This window comes from Macaca thibetana, chromosome 14 (assembly GCF_024542745.1).
Source record: "Macaca thibetana thibetana isolate TM-01 chromosome 14, ASM2454274v1, whole genome shotgun sequence".
NCBI lineage: Eukaryota > Metazoa > Chordata > Mammalia > Primates > Cercopithecidae > Macaca > Macaca thibetana.
Window position 1 is genome coordinate 42,567,527 of NC_065591.1, and position 25,834 is coordinate 42,593,360.

At 36.6% G+C, this 25,834-nt stretch overlaps 1 long non-coding RNA gene across 2 annotated transcripts in view; it reads right to left on the reverse strand.

Annotated features, from left to right (window-relative positions):
* Nucleotides 1-25,834, reverse strand: part of LOC126934722 (uncharacterized) — an 81,403-nt gene that overhangs the window by 8,499 nt on the left and 47,070 nt on the right. Inside the window, exons 3-4 of one of the 2 annotated variants that reach the window (XR_007719089.1) lie at nt 25,027-25,103; nt 13,918-14,172 (exon numbers count right to left, since the gene is read on the reverse strand). This is a non-coding gene — a long non-coding RNA (uncharacterized LOC126934722). Of the gene's footprint in view, nt 1-13,917; nt 14,173-25,026; nt 25,104-25,834 lie in introns of those variants that run through there. The other variant, XR_007719090.1, reaches the window with a different exon arrangement.

The following is a 25,834-nucleotide window of genomic DNA, read 5'->3' on the forward strand; positions in this document are numbered from 1 at the left end:
AACTCGTTGAATTAATTGTATGCTTAAAACTTCTGAATTTGACTACATTATATTTTAACAATGCTCTTACCATTATATTGCACTAATTTTATAATTTTTTATTTATATTAACTTTCTGATGAATTAAGTATAAAACAATTGAGAGACAAGAGTTAGCAATGTTTGCTTCTGTACAGCATCTTTAGGTATGCCAGAATTATTGTCTAATATTTCACAAAATAAATGTCTTTCTAATATATTACTTACTATTATATTTTCTATCTGTTTTTTCTTTACCTTTCTTAGAGCAAGTTAAAGGTTTGTTACCAATCCTGCATTGGCCCTTTTTGAATTGCGGATAAAATTTACCTTTTATAACTTGGTTTGGAGTATATAATCAGACTTGCAAGTTTTCATTCCATTACTCTTCTGAGCATCTTAGTGAGATGTTGCCATGCTAAATATTGCGAATGCAATTTTTCTTTGAGTGGTAGTTAATAATGACATAATGATGCTTTTTAATGTTAAGGATATTTTTATTAAAATCTTATATGTTTTTTTCTGATTATAAAATAATTATGCATTTATTAGAGAATACAATAAGAAAAATAAAATAATTTGTTATTCTAGCCAGACGTGACTGCACTTGAAATTTTATGAATATTCATACATTCATCATGTATATAATTTCATGTATAAAATTGGGAACAATGACATCTTTATAAGCTCTGTAACTACTTTAAAAACAGAAAATGACTTTGCCATCAAGTTTTTATAAATTTTTCATGGTATTTAAAGTGACTAAAAATTGGTTATTCTGCAATATACTGTTTATTAATCATATGTATATCAATAAAGAAAAATTTTTTAACCAGAATTTAAGAATCATATACTTACCGAAATCCACAAACATGCATAGAGTGGGAAGAATGAAGAATTGGTTATTAATGAAAAGAAATACTAGAAGGTCTCAAAATATACATTCGTTTATCATTAAATTTTATAGTTAGAAGGAATATTAGTGATGAAATAATATGCTTTATAAAGACTAAGGTTGTGACTAACAAAATGATTTATCCAAAGTCAATAAGAAATTTAGTGTTGAAAAAGTACTCAAATGGCCCACCTTGGTGGTCATTCTTCTTGTCATGTGTCTAGTCTGCTTTCTGCTGCTATAAAAGAATACTACAGACTGGGTAACTGACAAAGAAAAGAAATGTATTCCACAGGTCTGGAGGCTAGGAAGCCTGGGAGCACAGCACCAGCATCTGGTGAAAACCTTATTGCTGCATTATCCCAATGCAGAAGGACAAGGGAGCATGCAATAATGGCATTATTTTACTCATGAGAGGGTAGGTTTCATTACCTAATCATTTTTTATGGGGCCCTTCTCTTAATACTGTTACATTGGCAATTAAATTTCAACATGAGCTCTGAAGGAGACATTCAACCTACAGCAACAAGCTATCTCTTTTTCTTTCTGTCATAAATAAAGATAGAAGCACTACAGTCATACATGGTGCTTCCAGGGCTGTCATGTTCAGCTGCATAGTGTATTGTACGGCTACAGACAACTTTATTTAAAATGCAGTCAATGTGATTACATGCCATAGAGTTGCAAGACATGCAAACTATACAACTTTTTGAAGTGTGGCCTCTATTTTTTGTCTTTTGTCCTCCAAGGAAGCTTAATAAATATACACATTAGAGGATATGCTTTTGAAGTTTCAAAGGATTAAAAGAATAACATTAAGTAAATTTGTATTAATAATCCCAGTATTGGTTCCTGTAAGCCAATATTCACACAGTTGTCAGTATCTGATCATTTCACTCTCCTGTTTAAAATTTCTTCATTGTTAATGAGACAAACCAAAGGTAAAATGCTGATTTCCAGATTGACCTCATCCTTCTCCACACAATCAGTAAATGCCAAAGAAAACTGGATCAATCACCTTATTAGATCGTTAGATGTCATTTAATATTTGATGATCCTACACTAGATTTTCAGCAGAGAAACAAAAAAGAGAATAATCCCCCTAAAATCTGAGGCTACAACTGATTAAGGCCATAATGATCAATAAAATTCTACGAAATATGTTTTCCATAATTGATGTATGAGATTTGAATTACTGCTATAACAAATCATCACAAATTTAGTAGTTTAAATGATAAAAATTTATTATCTTTTCAGTTCTGTAGGTCAGAATATTAGATCTCACTTGTCTAAAATGAAGATTCAGCAAGACTGTTCTTTTCTGAAGCCTCGAAGAGAAAATCATTTCATTTCCTGCTCATTTAGAATTTGATTCTGTGCAGTTGTAGGACTGAGGTCCCATTTCCTAGAACCAGGTGATGGCTGTTCCCAGTTGCTATAGGCAGCCCACATCCCTTGGCTTATGACCCCACCTTCCACCTTCAAAGCCAGTAACAGTGGGTCAAATTCTTCTTGTGCTTTGAAACACTTCTCATTCTTTTATCTCATCTCTCTCTACCTATTCTGTGTTCTACTTCCTATCTTAAGGACCATGTTTATGATGGGTCCACCCAAATAATACAGGATAATCTCACCATGCTAAAATCTGCTGATTGGCAAACTGAATTCCACCTGCCACCTTAATCCCCCTTAATCATGTAATGTAACACGTCCACAGGTGTAGCACAATGGGGAGAAGATCACGGCTGCCAAAATCCTGCCTATAACCACTTCTGAATATGTTATTCTGATTGTCATCCCAGCGGGCATATCAATCACTAAAAATTGTAGTTTAATATGCAGATTCCTGTACCACATTTCAAGAAATTCAAACTTACATAGGTCTTTTGGGCTATCAATCTTTATTTTACACATACCCCAGGTGATTCTAACACTGGCTGATAATGAATCATACTTTCTATTTTGTAGAGCATTAGTGTTTCAGGCCATTTAGAATGCCAAGACAGTTTGTAAACGAACTCATCAAACACAAATGAGCACCTGCCATGCATCGGGCACTGTTAGAAATGCTTCTGGGAATGAACACTGAAAAAACACAAAATCCTTACAAATATGGGGCCTACATCGCAGGGCATGGAGATATTTGTTAAGTAGCTAAGTAGCTAACATTTATAGCATGTCAGATGATGATGAATTATAGGAAGAAAAACATGGAAAGAGAAGAATGAGCAGTGCCAGTGTTGGGCATGAAAGAAAATGCATTTTTAACTAAGAGTCAGGAAAGACTTTGCCAAGGTGGGCAAAAACCTAAAAGAAAATAGAAAGTAAGCCAGCTATATCTCTGGGGCAAGAGAATTGTGGAAAGGTTAAACAGTTGATGCAAAGTCTTTGAGAGTAACTGGCATGTTTAAAGGTAAACAGTAAACAGGCTTATGTGGATGCTGCCAATAAGGCCAGAGAGGTATGTAAGTGGTTGTATGTTTTGAAGTAATTACCATGGAGGCAGAGGGATGAATAAACTATGGACAGTCAAGGCAAAAGCAGTGAGATAAGCTAGGAGGCTATGGTAATTGTCCACCCAAGAGGTGGTGACTAGGCTGCTAATGGAAAAGTGGTGGATTGAATCCTAAGTACACACAAGTGCATTCAGACAAGAACAATTATATCTTATAAATGGAGTGAAAATTAGATAAACAACATCAAAAAAGAGTCAAAGATGACTCCTGTTAGTTCAGGAACTAGCAGGAAGGGATCACCTCATTGAGATGGAGAAAAACATGGGAGGGCAGGAGAAAGAGATGCTTATTAGACACCCAATTGCATTTGTCAAACAGCCAGCTGCCTATTTCAGCTTAAGTTTCAGGGAGAGTTTAGAATAGAGATATAAATTGGTGAATAATCAACATATACATGGCCTTTAAAACCAGAAGATGAAAGAGGACATCCCCAGGAGAGTGAGAGTAAAAGAAAGAAAAGTTCCAAGTCCCAAGCTTTGGGTCAGTTTCACTGTTTTGAAATTATAAAAATAACAAGAAACCAAAACAAGAGACTAAAAACTGCAACAAATGAGAAAAGAGAAAAATCAGATTTAACTTTAGCCCGATTTTTTGACTTAAAAATATACAGTGACCTGCTAGGCCAAGGTTCTGAGTAAACATTCTTTCAAAGAAATGCAAAAAAATGACCAACATATATGTGAAAAAATGTTTAACATCACTAATCATCAGAGAAATGCAAATTAAAATCTTAATGAGATATTACCTCACAACTATTAGAGTGGCCATTATAAAAAAGATGAAAGATAACAAGGATTGGTAAGGATGCAAAGAAAAGGGAACCCTTGTACAATCTGGTAGGAAAGTAAATTAGTACAGCCAGAATGGAAAACAGTACAGAGGTTTCTCAAAAAATTAAAAATATAAATACCAGAAGCTACAGCAATCCCACCACTGGCTATATATTCAAAGGATATGAAGTCAGTATATCTAAGAGATCTCTGCACTCCCACGTTCCTGGTAGCATTATTCACAACAGTCAAGATACGAAATCAACCTAAGTGTCCATCAGTGAATTAATGGGTAAAGAAAATGTGGTATATATACACAACGGGATTTTATTCAGCCTTAAAAAAAAAAGAAAATCCTGTCATTTGCAACAACATAGATGAACTTGGAGGACCTCATGTTAGATGAAATAAGCCAGATGTAGAAAGACAAACACTGCTTGCTCTGACTTGTATGTGGAATCTAAAAATGTTGAACTCACAGAAACTGAGAATGGAATGGTGGTTACTAGGGGCTGTGCAGGTAGAGGGAGGGTTAGAAAATATTGGTCAAAGGATATGAAATTTCAATTAGATGAAGGAATAAATTCAACTAATGCATTTCACAGCATGATGACTATGGTTAATAACAACACATTTTATACTTGCAAATTACTAAGAAGGTAGATTTTGCGTTCTCACCACAAAAATTAAGTATTTGAAGTAATGCATTTGTTAATTAGCTTGATTTGGCCATTCCACAGTATATACATGTATCAAAACATTATGTGGTACACCATAAATATATACAATTTGTATTTGTCAACTTACAAATAAGTAAAATGCAGTGACCTCCAAAAAATGTATGTCAATTCTGAAAATCCACATTCTCAGAGTTAAGGCTGGCTCATATTTTAATAGTTAACTGATGAATGATCTTACTCTCTATCTTAGTTAATAAATTTATTTAACTGTAAGCAAGTAAAACCTCAACAAATAATGGTTTCACATAATGGTTTCATAAGAAGTCCAAAAATCAGAAGTTCAGGGTTGGTGTGTCACCTCCATGATTCCCTAGAGGCCTTATGTTCTTCCTACATTTATACTGCCAGCCTTAGCATGCAGGCCTTGTCCCTGTGCCTGTATAATATGCAGGTAACATGAAAAGGCATTGTGAATAATTTGGGAGTAAGAAATCTATGGTGTGGGCCACTATGGTCCAGATATAAATCCTAACCTTTGTCTTGATTGGCATATATGTGCATAATCACACACATATATACATACACACACACACCACTCACACCAGGCATTTTATTGCATAGAATTTACTAATAGGTTGGGAAAGAAGCTGTAAGGTTTCCATGCAGAAATGTGCACTCTTTAAAATTAATTATTATACATTTCTTTTCATAAAAGTTCATTAGCAATTCCACTATGTTCTCAGCTATTTTCTTCTTTTTTCTGCTTTCTTCATCTGCCAAGAAAATTATGAAGAAATTGCCTCCCATCACAATTTATAACCAAGAATCCATTTTTATTTGCTTTCATATCACTTCCAGAAATTATTTTCTTTTTTTTTGAAGCGGAGTCTCGCTCTGTCACCTGGGCTGGAGTGCAGTGGCCGGATCTCAGCTCACTGCAAGCTCCGCCTCCCGGGTTTACGCCATTCTCCTGCCTCAGCCTCCGAGTAGCTGGGACTACAGGCGCCCGCCACCTCGCCCGGCTAGTTTTTTTGTATTTTTTAATAGAGACGGGGTTTCACCGTTTTAGCCAGGACGGTCTCGATCTCCTGACCTCGTGATCCGCCCGTCTCGGCCTCCCAAAGTGCTGGGATTACAGGCTTGAGCCACCGCGCCCGGCCCAGAAATTATTTTCTTTATTTCCATTTGTTTTCAATATTCTCAGCAAGAAATGCCAGTGCTCAAATAATAAATTTACTGGTTGTTAGGAAGATTTGTTCAGTGGGGCATATGGGCTTCTTACAGAAATGAAGAACATCAAATTATTTAAAAAATTAAGTTCCAAGTCTTTAAATCATCTGGAAGGTAGAAAAATGGGTCCTCTTATTTTTAGTGGGTCTTTCCTAAAAGTTGTTACTAGGTGGCTATGAGTAACCAGTGTTTCCCAAAGTATGGCATGTATATAACTAGTGACACATGAAAATATATTTTTATTTTAATAATGATGTATTAATTTTAATATGCATGAGAGTAGAAACATAGCTAGCAAATCAAAACTATTAAATTATGAATAAGCATATTTCAAACAAAAACAGTAAATTAAAAAAATATTAAATAATAGTACTAGTGGAATCCCAATAACACCATAAAAGTATAATGAGAACAGTAGAGGGAAAAGTCTAAGAGGCATTAGATTATGCCATCTAAGATTCTCCCCCTGAGTCACTAGGGTGCAATTCAGAGGTGCCCAGGTCATCACCAAGTCACCAAGTAGAGATTGGATTGATAGCAGGGTCTCATAGAAGGATAATCACAGAGATGCAGAATCCAAAGCAGTGACACAGGAAGTCACTAAATAAATTTAGTAAGGAGAACATTACTTTTAAGAGCATGGAACCTGGCCATTTGATCACAACAGCCAGGAGAGTCTTCAAAAAGCAGCTTCTCTCCAAAAGCCTTTGCTGCCTCTTGTCTGTACTTCTCTTATATATCAGTCCCTTTGAGGTCAAAGGATTTTTTTTCCCTGCCTCTGACAGGTATAGTCCTGTTGATTTCAATAAGCTGGCGTATGTCCCCAAAGGACTGAAGTCAGGAGAGATTCCCGTATTACTTGGGAGCTGGGGGTCTGGGCTGGGAGGCAGAGCTGAAGAGTTTTTTTTCCTTTTGGTGGTCTCTCTTCAAGAGCAGCCCAGGGCATGTTTTCAGGGATGTTGATACCCTACATATTACAACTACTTCAAAAAAGCAAGCTGCCAGGTTGTCTCTGACATCCTCAAACAGAGGAGGAATGTTGTCCGGAGCTGCACGCCCCGGCCATAGCGAATAATAACTGACGATTAAAAACGCCTGAGCTCTATTCATTTCCACCTTCTACCTCCTCCCTAGATCTGCCTTTTTTCCCTGTATTAATACCTCATAAAAGATGGCGCTCTTCCTGCTTCTTCTTCACCCATTTTTCCCGCGCCCGCGAAAATTACTACCTGACAGCGCAGGTGCAACATGACGTTCGACCAGAGAAACCAATACCTACTTGGTCACGCACTTTGCGATGAGATCATCTCCGCCTCTGGCCCAACCCCTTCCCCTCCAAGTGTATATAAGGCACTGCATTACCGCCATTAAGAGAGACTTGATCAGAGCACTGTCTTGTCTCCATTTCTGGTATCTCTTGTTCCACAAATTCCCACCCCCTCCTCCAGGGCCTGCTTCGACTATCCCGCGGGCCGGGATAGAATGTCAGCTATTTCATTTATTACATGATTACATAATCCATTTGGCAAGTTATCTGCATATCTGTTAATGACAATTTTCAAAGCTCTAAAATGTTAAAAGTTCCAGTTACAGTGAAGTCAAATTCAGTCTATGTGATTTTGAAACTTAGTTCCCTTTAGCAAAAACATTGAAATACCTTCTCTAATGCAAACCTGCACCTGTATATATATGATATCCAGAAAGGAACACGTTTCTCCTAGACTTGGGAATTACATGTTCAAATTCCCTTGGAAGCATATGCATTATAAATTAGCTGGACTAGTTCTCATGATTAGTATTCAGTTGCTCAGTATACAGTGAGGCCCACTATAGATCCCTGAAGTTAATAGACGGAAGAGAAATGGATCCAATCTATGAAACAGGTGCAGGTTCCTCTGAAAATCATCCATGACTAAAGGACCAGAAGAATTTTGTATTTCTGATTATTTGCCCCAGTACCTCAACCCCTATGACTGCCACCTCTAATCATGTCATTACAGGAATTGTATCCTGGAAAGCCACTGGGATTTTTGTTCTGTGATCTACTCTGATATAATTACTTACCAGCTTCTAGAAGTAAATTAGGTTATTTTTCTGTTTTTCTACTTGGCTGATTTACAGCTATAAGTAATTGCTATAACGAATCTAAAGTTTTATAATAAAAAAGAAACCCTTCCATTCAGACCAGCTCCACTGATAATAGAAAATTCCTTTATTGCAGTCAAGGAGTGAAGTTTGCTCTAATGACTGGCAAGGAGTGGATTTTAATTAAGTATATGTGTGTCTCTGTATACATATACTTTAGTTAAGTATATGTGCACACACACACCGTCTACACTAGGTAGCCTTCATTTCTTCATCCACTCTACTATCCACCTATCTCCTTCTTACTCGGCTTTCAGAGACTGACTTGTACAGACTACATCAACCAGCTTTAACACTCTCTGGCTTCCATTTAGATTTACCCAATTAGCAGCCCCAGCAGTTGCTCAAAAGAAGCAGGAGAGTAAAATAATGGTATTTATTCCATTAGATGTCTCATTTTAAGTAATTTGGTCTCTTGATCAGAGATCTTTTCTTTTATCAAGATTAGCATCTTAGTTGATTCTGCCCATGGTCCTGTAAAATTTCCTCCAATTATGCTTCTAGGCCTGGTTCAGGGAGATGGGAGACAGTCATAGAGGTTGTGATCTTTAAGGTGCACTCAAAGTCTGAAAGTTTCTTTCAGACTAAGTAGCAGTGAAAAGGAAGAATACAAAAGAAGACAGTGCCTATTTTCTGAGATGTTTCCAAATATCAGTGTGAAAAAGATTACCAGAGGTCAGCAGAACAGAAGAGCTTCTTCCTGCTGAAGGATTCATTATAGAAGATAAATGGTTATCAAGAGAACTGAAAGCAAACTATCTACTCTACTGGTTGCCAAGCATCAAATACCATGGATGGTCTGACTTTCGGGAAGGTAGAAATCTTTCCACAAAGGAGTTTCCAGTAGCTTCATGTGATTATTACAATGCTAAATATTGACCCACAGAAAATAAGCATTCAATAAAATTTTACTCTTTTAAAGTAATCTAAGCACTTTATTGCTTCTTTGTTGATTAAATCTCTTATATTCATGCATTTTATTTGCTTGGTTTCTGTAGCCTACTATTTATACTCCTTCCAATGGGCCCAGCTTCTTTGAATTCACATTTTACACAGTATTATACTGTAGAGATTCCCAAACTCACATAAAAAAAATGTGTTCTATAAATTGATTCCCGGGAAAAAATTCAGAAGCAAAGCCAGTTCTTCATCATTTCAAGATATAAGAATAACTCAAGTCATCTAAAATGGTAATTTTTAAATGAGGTACTTAAGATACCTAAGGGCAGGCAGTGTAATAAGATGGTTAAGAATACGGCTTTGGGTTAGGGCTGTTAGACAGATCTGAACTCCAGGCTTAACTTTTCTGGTTACTGGCTGTGTGATTCTAGGCAAGTTACTGACCTTCAAAAAACCTCAGTTTCTTGATCTGTAAAATAAAGAAACTTGCATATGAATATAATAATACCTACCCTGCAAGATCATTGCGCTGACAACATTTTTTTAAAAATACAGGTAAACTGAGCACAGTGGAGGTAGTACAGTGTGAAAGTTCAATAAATTTTCCTATTATGTATTAGAGATGCCTTAAAAGGGAAATTGATACTAATTGAGTGAGATACAGGAACCTCATTCTGTCTTTCAAAGCAGCTTTGCCATTTTCTAGTTTCCATTTTGAGTTTTCAGGTAAGATTTTACTTAAAAAAGATTTTCACTATATATATAGTGTGTGTGTGTGAATATATATGTGATATATATTATATATGGAATATATATGTGATATATATTATATATGAAATATATATGTGATATATAATATATATGAAATAGATTTGTGATATATATATATATCACAACCACAACTTTAAAAATAAAAATAACCAACAGTCTTTGAATATTCATTATATTTTAGACACTTTTCTAAGTGCTTCCTGTGCATTAATTTACTTTTCACAGCAAATCCTGTGGTAGGTACAATTATGTACACTTTGTAGAAATGAAATGAGGCACACAGAAGCTGTTAAATTTGATGTAGTTTACCCAGCTAATAAGATGAAGGGCCAGGATTTGAACCCAGGAATACTAGTGCCTGAGCTCATACATTTAGCCTCTCTACTGACTTGTGGAATATTTTTTTTTAAAAACTTTAGATTTCAAATGCCACTTTTTCCTTAATATTTTGAAGGAAACAATTACATCATTCACTTCCACATTATCTAAAACAGGATATGGACTGAAAATATAGTTATACATGAACAAACAATGGTGGCTAAAAATAATTCCAGGGCCTACATACATTAAAATACTATGAATTAGTTCAGTGAAAAGTCATAAACTGTTAAGTCACACAGACATAGTTCAAATTCAAGGTCTGTCCACAGTAGCTGCATATTCTATATTAGGACTTTTAAGGTGGCAACTGACAAAAACTGAACTTTATACTGACATAAGGATTACAGGATTGATTGAAAAGATACTGGATGCTTCAGGAAACCTGAGGGTCAAGACAAGGGACCTCAAGAATGAGAGCAGAGGACTCAGTACCAACAGAACTTTCTTTTTCTCTCCTCCTGACATTATTTCCTTGCATTCTCTCACCTTCTCCTGCAGCATCAACAAGACTACCCTCAACTCTGGGATTACATACATAGCATTGGTGGTCAAAAATAAAGAAGTTTTCACTGCCAGCTCCAGCACAGAATCCAAGCTAGTGACTCCAATTGCCCCAGCTGGACCATCTCCTGTTTCCACACAGATGAGATCTGTCATCAGAGGAATGATGATAATGAGAATGTCACCAAGTAACAAAACCATAGTTGCCACAGAAACTCAAGCCGTTATCTGAAAAGTGAGGTAATTCCATTCCCCACTGGCTTATAATAATGGTAAGTTAAGTAATGTATGTAAAACAACTGGCACACGACAGATGCTAAACAACTGTGAGGCTCTTCAAATTCTACAGCCCTTCCTCCAAGTTTTGGGAAGCTGCTGACAAAGAACAGGAAGACGGGATAAAACGGTGTATGTATGTGTTCATGCACACACATGTGCCTGTGTGTGTTTTGTAGGGGAAATGAGCTTGCCTCTCTTGCTCTGTGCCTCTCTTGCTCTGTGCCTCTCTTGACTCATGTCCTAAATATTATGTAATCCATGGTGAAAGTAGAAATAGAAAAAGTTGTCTCTTCTTTCTGGAGCTTTACTGTATGCCTCCTAAAAAGTAACATTTTGTAATTGCTCTATTATAGTTTCCATCATTCTAATTACAGTTATTAATTTACATGCCTTTCTCCTCTGATGAAATGCAAACTCTTCAAATGCAGAAAGCATGTTGTATTCATCTCTGCACTTTTAGAATTCAGAATTTTCATAAGGTATGTGTCTAATAAAATTATTGAATGAATTAGTTGAGAGGGTGTGGAGTTTATGGCTGTGGTTATGTTTTTATTGCATTGTTTATAAGGTATACATAATCATAATCAAAGTAATTACATGTATCCTTCATTAATAAGTTACTAATAAAGACATAATATCTAAATACTTTGCATGTACCACCTCATTTAATTCTTCCAATATTTTCTGCATTTGGAGTATTTCTTTACTTTTCCCTTCTCTCCTGCTTCTCTCCTTACTCTTCCCTTCTCTCCTTACTCTTCCCTTCTCTCCCTTTTCTCTTATTTTAGATAGAAAAAATAAGAGTTAAAGACATGAGGTAAATGAAAGTTAGAGGTCAAGTAATATTTCCCAGTTACTTACCCAAATAGTGTCAGAATCATCAGTATTTTACTGTTCACAATGTAACTTTTTCTGAATGTTATATAGTCACTTACAGAAATGTTTACAGGAAGCAGTATATAATTTTGGCAACTTCATTTTTTAACATCATCTGCAGGTATTGATCTGACAGCGTATGTCAGGATCAGGTGGGTTTACTCTGCCCTGACTTGGGGTTGGTAGATATCCAAGTACTACAAATTGCTTGTTGTGCTATTGCTACCCCTCACATTTATTATTCTGTATTTCATAGAGAAATACATATTTTTATGGAAGCATTTTTCTCCCACTCTGTTAGCTTCTTCCTAGGAAATGCTCCTAAACTTCTGTCACGTACCCTGTCTTGCAGCATTTAGCTCAGCAGCCTTACAACCCGGTGCAGCTAGCTAATGAGGCTGAGGAAGAAGGTAAAGCCTGCTTCTGAAGCAAAATCTCTGCTGATCACTGTGAAATCAGTGCTAAAAGAGACCCGCTTTCACTTAGAGGATATAATGTTCTTCTCCTCCCCCAAATAACATTTTCTTCTGATAGCCAATTTTTACAAACAAAACTCAAATGAGAGATACAGATAAACCTGGATTCTACACTTTTCCATTTGTTATGGGAAGTATTCTTAATGGTAAGGTCTGAGTCTGTGATCCAAGGTGCTTCTTCTGAGTAGAAAGTTACCCAGGAAGGCAGATCTTTTCTGAGCAAGTTATATGAAATGTGCAGAATTAGAATGAATGTGAGGGAATATTTGCCTTGAGTCAGAGATCACTAATAAGCTACTGATGGCTCTGAACCAAAGAATGAATGTGTGTGCGTGTGGTCTTTTATTTTTCTTAACTAATGTATTTTGCAGTATTAGACTCCATGACAAAGTTCCTTCTCTGTATCCTTTTTTTTTTAGACAGTCTCGCTCTGTCGCCCAGGCTGGAGTGCAGTGGCACGATCTTGGCTCACTGCAAGCTCCGCCTCCTGGGTTCATGCCATTCTCCTGCCTCAGCCTCCCGAGTAGCTGGGACTACAGGCACCCACCACCACGCCTGGCTAATTTTTTTGTATTTTTTAGTAGAGACAGGGTTTCACCGTGTAAACCAGGATGGTCTCGATCTTCTGACCTTGTGATCCGCCTGACTCGGCCTCCCAAAGTGCTGGAATTACCAGTGTGAGCCACTGTGTCCGGCCTCTGTACCCTATTTTTCTAAGATGACAATTCTTCTATCCTTGCCCTCCTCAGCTCTGGCAAGATTATGGTGAATTGTGGTATTCTACAGTGGGTCTCACAGTAGTTTACCAGTGGCTATTTTACATTTACATGCATCCACATTATATAGCGCTGAAATGGAAAAACTTTCACATCATACTACCATTACTGGATGTGACATACTCTCACATCTATGTTTTCGTCAATCCTTTTTAAATTGTAGTTAAGGCAGTTCATAATTGAAATCGTTTGGCTCTGTCCCCACCCAAATCTCACCTTGAACTGTAATAATCCCACATGTCAAGAGCAGGGCCAGGTGGAGATAATTGAATCATGGGGGCAGTTTCCTCCATGCTGTTCTCATGGTAGTGAATAAGTCTCACAAATCTGATGGTTATATACATGGGAGTTCCCTGCACAAGCTCTCCTGTCTGCTGCCATATAAGATGTGACTTTGCTCCTCATTCTCCTTCTACCATGATTGTGAGGCCTCCCCAGCCATGTGGAATTGTGAGTCAATTAAACCTCTTTCCTTTATAAATTACCCAGTCTTGGGTATGTCTTTATTAGCAGTCTGAGAACAGACTAATACAATTGGTCCATTAAATTGATTTCAAGATTCATTAAAAGGTCATGAGGTCATGATTACCACTTTAAAATACTAAGACCCTGGAACATGAGGGGACATCTTGGATGGAACAGTCAGCTGAGTGCAGCCCTATGCATGAACTGGCCTTCATGGTATCCAGCAAAAGGGTCCAGCTGAGCCCACTGAACCCACAGGATAACAAGAAACAATGCATTATTTTTATTTTTTTAAAAAAAAACCCAGAAACAACAAAAAATTGATTTTGGTAACAGTGAGGAAGGTCAAGGGGTGAGGAGCTGGGTTTTCTTTATTTGTATCAGTTGTATTAGGTTTTCTCTCACAGTTTTAAGGATGCCTCTTGTGGTTGTCCAAGGGAGAAATTGTGAAGCCAGTGCTATGAATCCCTTCTGAAATGCACACATGGAATGACTAAGGGTAGAAAGACAATGAGCAACTTGATGATACTCTCAACCAGAATAAGAAAAACATGGACTGATTAGTAACATAAAATGTTATGTTTAAGAGCCCAGGACTTGAGTTTACATGGTTCTGAGTATAAATCTACTACTTAGTTTATAATAATTATTTAAAATCTCCAGTTCTTAACCTTTGTCTTCTGGATAATAGAGATGGAAGTAGTGTAGTATCTTCTCATTAGATTTTTAGATAATTAAATGCATCAACATATGAGAACGGAAATAACCCGCTATATAATTTAGGATATAAATAATAGTCTGCAGTACATTTCCTGAAACACAACCTTTGCATTCATACATTTGCAGCTTATCAAAGGATCCAGTGTTTCTAATCCACTGCAGCCTTCCCCATATATGAAGGGCTTATTCTTGTCTAAAATGTATGTTTTCTCTTTCCTTGTCTCTGAAGTCAGTGCTCAGATATGCCCCCTGGAGGCTGGGAGATTTTAAAATTGCTTCTGCCTCTCAAACTTGGTTGCTACAGAACAATACCCTATACTATGTATACGTCATAGCTAGTGTCAAAGCCCAAGGCTGATTGACACCATGACACTGACACATTTCAAAAGGATCCTAGGCTTGCTGCTGTGGGCAGGTCTAAAATGTGTCATTATAAATGAATTCCCTGTTCTTGACCTTGCAACTGTTGACACACAGGAGTTTTCTCCAAGTTGTAGAGAATCTTTCAGGCAGGAGAAAGAACATTCTTTACCTCTCTACCCCCAGTGATGTGTCAAGCAGAAAATAGTGCTGCCTTGGGACCCAGTAGATAGTGGATACAGCATAATAGTGAGTGAAAGGAGAATAGAGGAAATAGTAGCCCTACAGCACCATTAAGGAATGCTACTGCGGTCTTAGCATCCTCCTCTTTTACATACCAAGACTGAAGAGACAGTAAAGTGCTATTCAGTTAATTCAACATATTTTACTCTTGGTTCCATGTAAGAGACTGGCTTCGGTTCTCCTGGAAGGGGGTTAAGAGATTCCTAATTCATCTGGAGGGGTAACATGCAGGTTGACTACACTATGTATTCAGCTGGTTTCAGGATGATCGATGAAAATGTAATTGTGGACTCATTCCTCATTTCTTGTGTGCCACATCTAGACTTTCTAAAAAGATCCTAACAACAATTTTGTAAACATATTTCCTGTGGTCCCAGAGAGCTACAGAAGAACAATATGGCAGAGTGGAAACATTATGAGCCTTGAGGTAGGTTGTGGGTTTTTAGTAATGATTCTGTTATTTATTATTTTTGTTATCTTAAGCAAACTATTGACTTTGGTGAACAAATTTCCTTGCTGATAGTTGATATGGTTTAGATACATGTTTCCTCCAAATCTCATCTTGAAATGTGGTTCCCAATGTTAGAGGTTGGGCCTGAAGGAAGGTGTTTGGATGATGGGGGCAGATTCCTCATGAATGACTTTGGTTCCTCCTGGTGGTAATGAGTGAGTTCTCACTTGAATTTACATGAAATGTGGTTGTTAAAAACAGTCTAGGACCTCCCCTACCACTCTGTCTTGCTCCCTCTCTCTCACGATGTGATACACCTGCCCCCGTTTGCCTTCCACCATGACTGGAAGCTTCCTGAAGCCTCACCAGAAGCTGAGCAACTGCTGCTGCTATGCATGTACGGCCTGCAGAACCGTGATCCATAATAAACCTCTTTTCTTTATAAATTACCCAGCATCACATATTCCTTTATAGAAATGCAAAAGCGGATCTATTACATCTTCTTTTTGTATGTCTTTTCTCACAAAAGATAGAGAAAGAGAATCACAGCAAAGGATGGAAACTGAAAAGACAAACCAAATAAAGAAGAAAAAAAATTGGCCACTGTTTCAATACCTGTGATTGGCCACATGTATCTGAGGCTCTATTTGTCCTTTTAAGAGCAGAGTTTCCCAGCAGAGGCACTACTGACATTTCAGACCAGATAATCCTTTGTTGTCATAAACTGTCATGTATATTATAGGATGTTTAGCAGCATCCTTGGCCTCTACCCACTAGATGTCAGTAGCAAACCCCATGACCCTCCATCGCCTGCCAAAGCATAGCAATTTAAAAAAAAGATATGTCTGCAGAGAATGCCAAATGTTTCCCTAAGTCACCAGTTTGAGAAATCTCCATATAATGAGCTACCTTATTTCCTACTAAAGAAAGGAAAATTCCAGATTCCCACTTTTCTGGCCTTTCTTGCAATTGAGGCTCAGGGACATTATCCGTTCTCCTCCAATTGCATACATCCATTTGAGATTTTGAGTTAGATTTTGAGTTATACGTTAGTAAAGCAAAAAATTGAGAAGGAATGAGTCTGTTCTGTAAAGAGTATCATTTATAGTAAGGCTAAACAAGAGATAAGCTACACCACAATTTCAAAAGCAGTGTTATGGACCAGTGCTGATGATATCTGCAGAGTATACTGTGGTGACTATGACCAAACGAGTACAGTGGTGTCTAGAATAGACCAGTCCTTCAGTGTGATTTGGGGTATTATTATGGGCTACCTAGTTTCTAACACTTATAGCCTTCTCAGAGATTCTAAGAGCTACTCAATCTTTCAATAAATTTTCTGCTCAAATTAGGTAAAGTGATTACTGTTGCATGTACTTAAAAACCCTGCCTGATACAGTAGCTAATGCATAAAATCAGATCTTCCAGGAGGCTTTAGCAAACGACTTGGATAGATATTTTTAATTTTTTTTCTAAGTCAATTTTCTTGTCTTTGTCTTTAGAAAGGCTAGCCAGCCCCTTTTTGATATCTACTCATTATAAGATAAACTAGATAGATAGGTAGATAGATAGATAGATAGATAGATAGATAGATAGATAGATAGATAATGATATATTAGAGGAACAGGTGCCAAATCTGATAAATAAAAATTGCTTCTAGAGAGAAAAGCTAGCTTGATAGAAAAAGAAAGTGTACCTTTGTGATTTTCTGTGTAAATTTTATAAGGTTCCTGTACAATATGCACTGTCATTTCTGAACAATGGTAACTGGACCAGTACCAAGCTCATAAAAGGGTCTCAGGGAAAGCTTCTTAACTTGACTACTTGCGGCACAACATATAAACATTTCCTAAACATATTTTTCCATTTTCTAAACAGAATGTTGATTCAGCTGGTGATTTCAGAATAGGAGCTACTCTTAGAAAATCACATAGTAGAACTTTTCATTCACATACCTACATATTGGCTTTTTTTTTTTTTTTTTTTTTTTTTTTTTTTTTTTGAGACAGAGTTTCGCTCTGTTGCCCAGGCTGGAATGCAGTGGTACAATCTCAGCTCACCACAACCTCCACCTCCTGGGTTCAAGCGATTCTCCTGCTTCAGCCTCCTGAGTAACTGGGATTACAGGTGCGTGCCACCATGCCCAGCTAATTTTGGATTTTTGGTAGAGACAGGGTTTCACTATGTTTGCCAGGCTAGTCTTGAACTCCTGACCTTGTGATCCACCTGCCTCGGCCTCTCAAAGTATTGGGATTACAGGCATGAGCCACCACACCCAGCCCAAATCCACTTCTTAACACAAGAGGCCTTCTGCAGTGCAGAGCTCACGGAAAGAAGAATTTAAAAGATGCTGAAATGTTAGGGAAAAATTAAGAAAAGGACTTATTTATCTCTCTGAAGTTGTGCTTTCAAGTCAAGATCAAACATTCATTCAGGGGTAGGAAAGCATCCAGTGCTACCAGCCTTGGGCACCCTATCCTTTTCATGAAAATACACTTAATTATCACACTTGCCTCATACACTTGCTCTGCTCTCCCATCTGGGGACTTCTGATCTTTGCATTTTACCCTTCAGACTCAGCCTTAGGTATACTTGGATTGTAAGCTTTCTTTTGGCTTTGAATCTCTGAGCTTCCTGGAAATTATCCTGCACTCACCTGCAGACCTTTTCCCCATCTGAATGCTTCAGAATACCCACACCCTCCTGACCCAGTTCTATCTTGCTACACTCCAACACAAGTCTACTGAAATGAAATCTCAGCCTTCTCCAAAAACCAAAGATGGTACCAAACACCACATCTATCAGTGAGAAGGCCTGCCACTGGAAGAACGAAATCCTCTAACTAAAACCAGTTTAAGCAACACTAGCAATTACTATCTCACCTAATCAGAAGTCTAGAGGTAAGAACTGCTGGTGTTTGTGCAGCCATTAAGCATTTTTATCAAAGATCCAGACTTCTCTCATCCTTTCTCTCAGCTATCCTCAGATTGCTGGCAATGAATCCCAGTCTGGCTGCAAGATGGCTGCCACACAAGGCATAAAGAAAGGGCCTGGGCAAAATGGGTTTCTTCTTACACGGCTCTCTGACAAGGAAGGGAAACCTTTTCCAGATACTCCTATCAGACTCTCCATATATCTAATTTCCCCTCACTCTCAGAACGATCACTAGTGAATATCCTGGGGTTGTGTACCGTATCTCCCGAACAGTTTGGAATTCTGTTGTCCAGAAAAGAAGAGATGGTTTTGGATGTGCAACCAGAAATGCTCACCAATCTGTACTGAGCAGGAATAAAGAAAAACATGGCAGTGTATGTGCTATCCTTGTTCTGTCTACCTTTTTCTCAAAAAATAACCAAGCCTCCAAAGTCAGAAGCTTGGAAACAATCTAAATTTTATTCAAAACAGTGTATTTATTGTTATTAATACTACCTATTTAATACTAGTATGCAGCCTAAAATTGGAACCTCCTGTTTGCAGAAGGACCCATTTGGTAGCTGTCCCATGAGAAATCATCTTAGACACTACCATCAACAACTCTGTTCCTGTTTCCCTTCATCATATTTGTGCTGCAATAAGGCGGGAGTGGTGGCAGCAGCAGCAGAGCTAGGACATCCACATGATGGAGATGAGTCACATCAGTGCTTTCTTCTGAAGGATCCCAGAGCACAGCACAGCACTTTATGGGGTAAATCATGCATGTGGAGAAAAATGAGCCAAAGGCAGATGTAAACTGTTTTTTTCTATGGGTTGTGTAACCCTGAGATGCCTTATGGAGATGTAGCCCATGATGATAAATGCTAAAGAAGGAAAAAGAGAGATTCAGCTGAAAACTATTCTGACTGCACCACAGAAAATGCTGCTGACTTGCTGGCATATCTGCTCAAATAGAAGGTTTTAGGATAGACATTTAAAACCAAATTTTTCACAGTGCAGAAAGTCTTCAATCAATAGCCATGCCTAAATAACACATTCTGCAATTGCCTCTGCAAATGGAATAGGTTGGACTGAAATAATCCCCACAGGATAGAAACTTCTTTGGGAACTTTTAGTTTCTTGGCATTACTTCTTCCAGAAAATAATCTTTAACCTGAGTCACTAGGCTTATTTCATCTCAAATAAGTACATTTGATAAATCCCTATGTAAAGAATGACCACATCACTATTAGTAGCAATTGATTTCTAAAGACAGACAATGACAGAGGTAGAAATAATGTTCAGGAAAAACAGTCACGTTCCCCAAAAACCCTATCAAAAATAAATAAATAAATAAATAAACAGAAAAAAAGACATGAATTCCATCTTGTACTATGAAGAGCACACAAAGGACTGACGAAAAGACTGATAAAAAGTTCTCTTTATAACACGGCACCTAACAGTTGAGAAATGTTGTTCTAAGTAGCAGAAAAAGTAAGAGAATTTAAACAGCACCTAATTTTTTTTATGCTGAATCTTCACATTGGCAACAATCATAAAGCAATTCTCATCATTCCGTAGAATAGTCTAGTTTTTTTAGTCCAATTATCATAAAAAATAGTAATTTATTCGCTTAAATATTTATTACTACGTAACCCATGCCACGCAATTTGCTAAGCCTGAATCACGAAGACAAAAATATTTAGTCCCTGTTCTGAAATGTCTTACAGTTTAATGAGTGGAGCAGGGAAAACAGAATGGCTATATAAAGAAATACATGTAATAAAGTGTCACATTTAGAGAGAGGAGACAATGTATAAATAAAAAAATGATTATAGCTTCCTTTATACTGTTAGCTCTAATGTCAGGCTAGGAAATATTAAATTTATTACTCCTTTGTTTAGTATTTATTGTTTCTATGGTCAATGATAAAGAGGAGCTACATATATATCAAAAAAGAATTTGTACTCAACATTGCTATTTGCAGCGGAACAAATACATCCCTTCACAAATAATTTCCTAGCCAAATAAAAATATTTACAAAACTTTTCTGAAGAGTAATGCTGGAATGCAGTGCATGTTTCTTTCTACTGCCTGACAAAATAAGACTCCAGAGCTGGGATGACCAAAGTTCCAGTTTTCTTGGGATAAGGGGAGTTGCCAGGATCTGGGACTTTCAGTCTTAAAAGTTGGATAGTCCCAGGCAGATCAGGACGAGTTGGTCACTCCAGCTTCTCCATGTGGACAATACAGAAAATTCAAATGACGTCAAGTTTCATGTTCTAATCCTGGTAGTTCTTGATGGGGGTCTAAATTCTGTATTTTTTCTTCATATTTTGTGAGAAACCCTAGTATCTTTCCAAAACCCTTTTTTGTTTAAGCATTTCAAGTTTGGCCTCTGTCACTTGCAACCAAAAGTAGTCCTAATTTACACACCCATTTAAACTTCAATGTGATGCAAGTTAAAAAGTTAGAAACAAATTATGAATTGAACAAGTTATGGTGAATCCAAACATTGTAATGTTTTGTAGCCATTAATAATTATGACAGATATTTAACTTATTACCTGAAAAAAGAATTGATATATTTATCCATGAAAAAAGCAGGCTGCAAAGCATTTCCTAGTCTATAAGTCACCTTTAGTATATACAGATATACATTGGGATTTGTCAGATGACATTGTCAGAAACTATAGTCAAACATGATTAGGGCCAAAAAAAAAAGGAAATTCTGGGCTCATATAATGTATTATTAGGATTTGAGGGTAATGGGGTTGAAAGGGATAAGGTTTGTTGGTCAGGAAAACATAGATATGGATTGAGGTAGTTTCCAAATGTAAAACGGATCCTGTTTTTACCCAAAGAATGGTAGGAAGGGCTACTAAACAAACTAGAAAAACAATTATTTCAAATTGAATGGATTAGGTAGGTAGGTAGATAGATAGATAGATAGACAGATAGATAGATAGATAGATGGAAGATAGGTAGACAGACATGGAAAGAAAAATATAGTAGATATGTGACCATGTTAACAGCTATTTTATATGGATGGTCATGTTACAAGTGATTATTTTTTTCTACCTGGAGCTTCTCTGTTTGTGAGATATACTCTGACTCTCAATCTCTTTTCCACTCTTTGATTTGGAGAGTTTGGAAAGCTACAATCTAAATTGCCCCTAGTATTCTTGCAGCTAACATTCTGGATGCAAATTATCTACTTCCAGTACTTGAGAGAAATTGAGAAAATCGAGAAAGTCTGCAAGGTAGAATGAAGAAAAGATGATAGCATGTTCCTGCAACTTTTGGCTCTTGCTGCTGGCATTTTAGAAATGTGAGACTTTCCTGTAGCTGCATTCCAGGTCTGTGAACCATTTTTCCGGGTAGGAAACTGCAGAATGACATACTACTCTGGCTTCCTAAAATCAGTCACTGTGAGAGGCAGCTGTGGCAGCAGTACTAGCAGCTGCCTCAGGGATAGTAGTAACTCCTCTTTGGATCAGCTCGGTATTCTTTTGGAAATCAGTTCAGAAAGTCTGGAACAGAACCTGTTCTTTCAGCCCTTCCAACAATAAGCAATAATAGTTGCTAAGCTGTAAGCAACTAATATCTCGTATTAAATTCCTTTCTACTTGCAGCAATTTCTGTTTTCTGCATTCAACATTACTGATTTGCCTATATTTTATTATATTGTGATTGTACATATATATATATAGTGTAATAAAACATACTTAAAAAGTCATTTTATTCTCCACCAACCCAAATTCCTTATTTAAATTAAGCTGGTCATAATGTATGTATCACATACATCTGTGTCTCCTCCTGTCTGTGTCTCCCTCCTGTCTACTCAGACTTAACTGGGAGAAACCACAGCACATAGTGCAGTAGCAGAGAGTTCCGGCTGTCCCCACCATGTGCACTACGCTCAAAAAAGCAACAGTAGTTTCCACAGGAAAACTGTTGGGTCCAATATGGCAAGACAAAAAGATAGTGAAGTGGAGATATGAGGAATCTTCTAAACTCATGGAAAAACAGGGGTAAAAAGAGGTTTTGCAGAAGTCCAGAATTTCTCTTTGGCATGGTAAGAACAAGAGTAAGAATGATTTAAAATTGTACATTTATATCATCTAATCTTTATGCATGCTTTCATTATCATTTTTTGCCCGCAAGAACTCTGAATTGACAGTGTCCATTGGACTTTAAAATCATCTACCTGTTTGCTTGACTATGATTAATTTCCTCTTCTTTACTCCTATAGAATAAAGTTGACATTAGATTGTATTATTTTGTGTCTTTTTTAGTTTTTTTTTTTAAAGGAAATGCACTATGGGAATTGACCCATATTAGACTCTGTCAAATGTATCAGGAGGGAGTTTCCAATCTTCATCCCTGTAGCCATCAAGCAAGGAATTCCATTGCTCAGAGATAACTGGTGACACCAGCTTGGATAAAGACTTTCTGACATTTTTTTGATGCATTTGCATTACCTTACTTTCTTTTTAAAATGGAAACACACTGTACATACTGTTTACTACTCAATACTTCCTCTCAGCAATGTATCATGAAAATATTTCCATGTCAATATACAGTAGAATCTATCTTTTTTTTTAACGGCTGCACTGTGGACCACTTTATGTATGTAGCTATTTAACATGTATTCTGTTGATCAACTTAGCGATCGTTTCCTGATTTGGCCTCTTAAAAACAGTGAGGCAATCTATAGCTTTGTTTACACGTGAATTAACTTGATTTGAAAAAACTCTTCAAGTGCAGGTTTCATTGGCCACCTAGCAAACAATGTTAAGAACTGGCCAAGTGCAGTGGTTCATACCTGTAATCCTAGCAATTTGGTAAGCCAAGGCAGGATTGCTTGAGCCCAGGAGTTGGAGGGGGCAGTGAGTCACACAATTATATCACTACACTTCAGCCTGTGCAACAGTGAGGCCATGTCTCCAAAAAAAAAAAAAAAAAAAACTACGTAGTTTATATAGTATGAAGCCTGAGAATGAATTAATATTTTTATTATAGTTATAAAATCTGGGTTGAGGTGCAAAAGTCAGGAGCTATTAGTATATTGAGTGTAAACTTCTTCACCCTTTCTCCTGCAGCAGACCAAAAATAGATTCATGAAACAAAGAGGTTATTAGTCACTTTGCTGTATGGATACATTTGAGAATATTTACATATTTGAAATAGAGAATTTAGTCTACCATCAAAAGCAAATTAAACATGTTTCATTGTTCTAAAATACAAATGTATTATCAAAAATATATCAATGTTATCAGTGATTCAGTAAAAGTTATACCAGAAAAAAAATAAAGTAGATAATTTCAGTTAACAGAGAAAATAACTCATCTGAAAAAAAGAATCTATCTATATTTTATTTCAAGTGTTTCCCAAGAAGAGGCTGGCAATGCGAGCTAAAGCTGAAATTAGTTATAGATGGTGTTAGGAAATCACATATCCTTTAAAGTCCTAAACTCAATAAAACTTAATTCCAAGAACTCTAAGGTGGAACCTCCATGCACTCATCATTGGCCTTATAATGCATTCAGCACGGCAAATACAGAGATAATCTTTTTAACAAAGTATACCTCCATAGGATCTCAAAGCTCAAAGGGAGTTTGAAGTTCATCTAATTGTTCTACCAGACTACTAGTTTATACAAATGAAACAGTAACTTATGTTTGAATATCTCTAGTTACAGGCAACTCTACCAATCACAGACATTTGTTCTATTTTTAGATACTCGGGTTTTTTGGTTTGTTTTTAGTTTTAGTTTTGTTTGTTTGTTTGTTTATCTTGGGTTTAATTCTTCCTGCAAGCTTTCGCTCTTAGAGCAGCCTTGCACATACCAAAGTTATCATCTGCATCCTGAACCTTCTCTTAAGGGTGAATAGCTTGCCATTGAAAAATATTCTGAATCCTTCAATTTAATTTTATTTTCCAGAGGCCTCTGCTTTTTTATTTGTTCATTCATTCTGTCATGATATGATATGGTACGCTCATTCACTGCAAATCCAGTAGTGAGAAAGGTGATGAACATGCTTCTGTCCTCATGAACTTACACTAGGCGTAAGGCCAGATTTAGATAGAGGGAGGACAGTGTGATAAATTTTGTATAGAAAGAAAATGCTATAGAAAACGATTGGAAAGAATGATAAGAGACAGACCTGGAGAGGTGCCTTTTGGGCACATTGAGGTTTGACAGCTTAGAGAAGTAAAAAGTTATTGAAAGCTTTTATAAAAATAGAAATGAAATCATCAAATTTGTATTTATAAAACATTACTCTTGATCTCTTGAAAGAAAACGGATTAGAGGGGGCAAGAGGAAGGTAAGTCAATTCCTAGTAGGCTATTGGATTGCCCCACTAGCTGAAGGTAGGAGATAGAAGGAAGTAATGTGGTATGTGAGAAATGGATTCATTTCACAGATATTTAATAGGCAAGTATTTAGAATTCAATGATCTGACAACAATTTTTAGAAAATAAAGTTTCTGCTAATATTAAAGCTTAAACAAAGTTATGAAGCTGTTTAATTTTTACTTCCTATTGTTTAAAGTGATTAAAGACTTAAACATTGGCAACAGAATAAACAAATAAATTAAAATTAAACAGTATTTTAGAAAAACTCATGAAGTATTATAGAAGAAATATTTCAAACCTTTTTTTTCCTGATTTGAACATGTTAGAAAATGTGTCTGCAGTTTCCCAGATTTCCTAATTCAGTGTTTCATCTTCCTAAGAAAATCACAGTGGAGAAATAGAAAGAAAAGAGCAGAGGATTAAGTGGTGTCTGATAAGTACATACTTTTTAAAAATGTATAATCTTCAAACATATACAGAAACAGTACAATAACAATATTTAAATATGCTCTCTTTTTTGCAAAGACTATGAATAATAAAAATTAAAGTATTTCTTGCTTTCATGAGCTGGGCCAGAATTCTTTAATTGTAAAAACAATACACTTAAAGTTGAAATTTAAAGGTATGGAAGGTAGAGGATTCAGACAATGCTCTTCACAATACTCAGATTATAAATCCTGTGATTCAGTAAAATTGAAGTTATCTATTTCAAATGCAGACACTGATTTTAAACATTGGTCACCTAGCTCCACCTTCTGGCTAAAACAATAACTTTTGTTTCCCTACCCACTCCTGGCATAGTTTCATGGTTAAATATTATGATGTTGGCGCCACCTGCTGGAATGTTTTTCTAAAAACAAACACATACCCTAGAGATGGGAAATTAGATAGCTGCTATACTGCAGAAATATGACTTCTAATTTATCTGGAAAAATAAAATATAATATTTGAAAAATAGCTAGATTATTCTAAAGATTATTATGAACTATATTTATTCTTATGAAAAAAGTTATATATCCCTTTAGCAATTCATTTTCTATTTCCTCTTTTGCTGTACCAATGCAAACTTTAGCCACAAAAGAAACTATCCCAAAATAGTTTGAGGA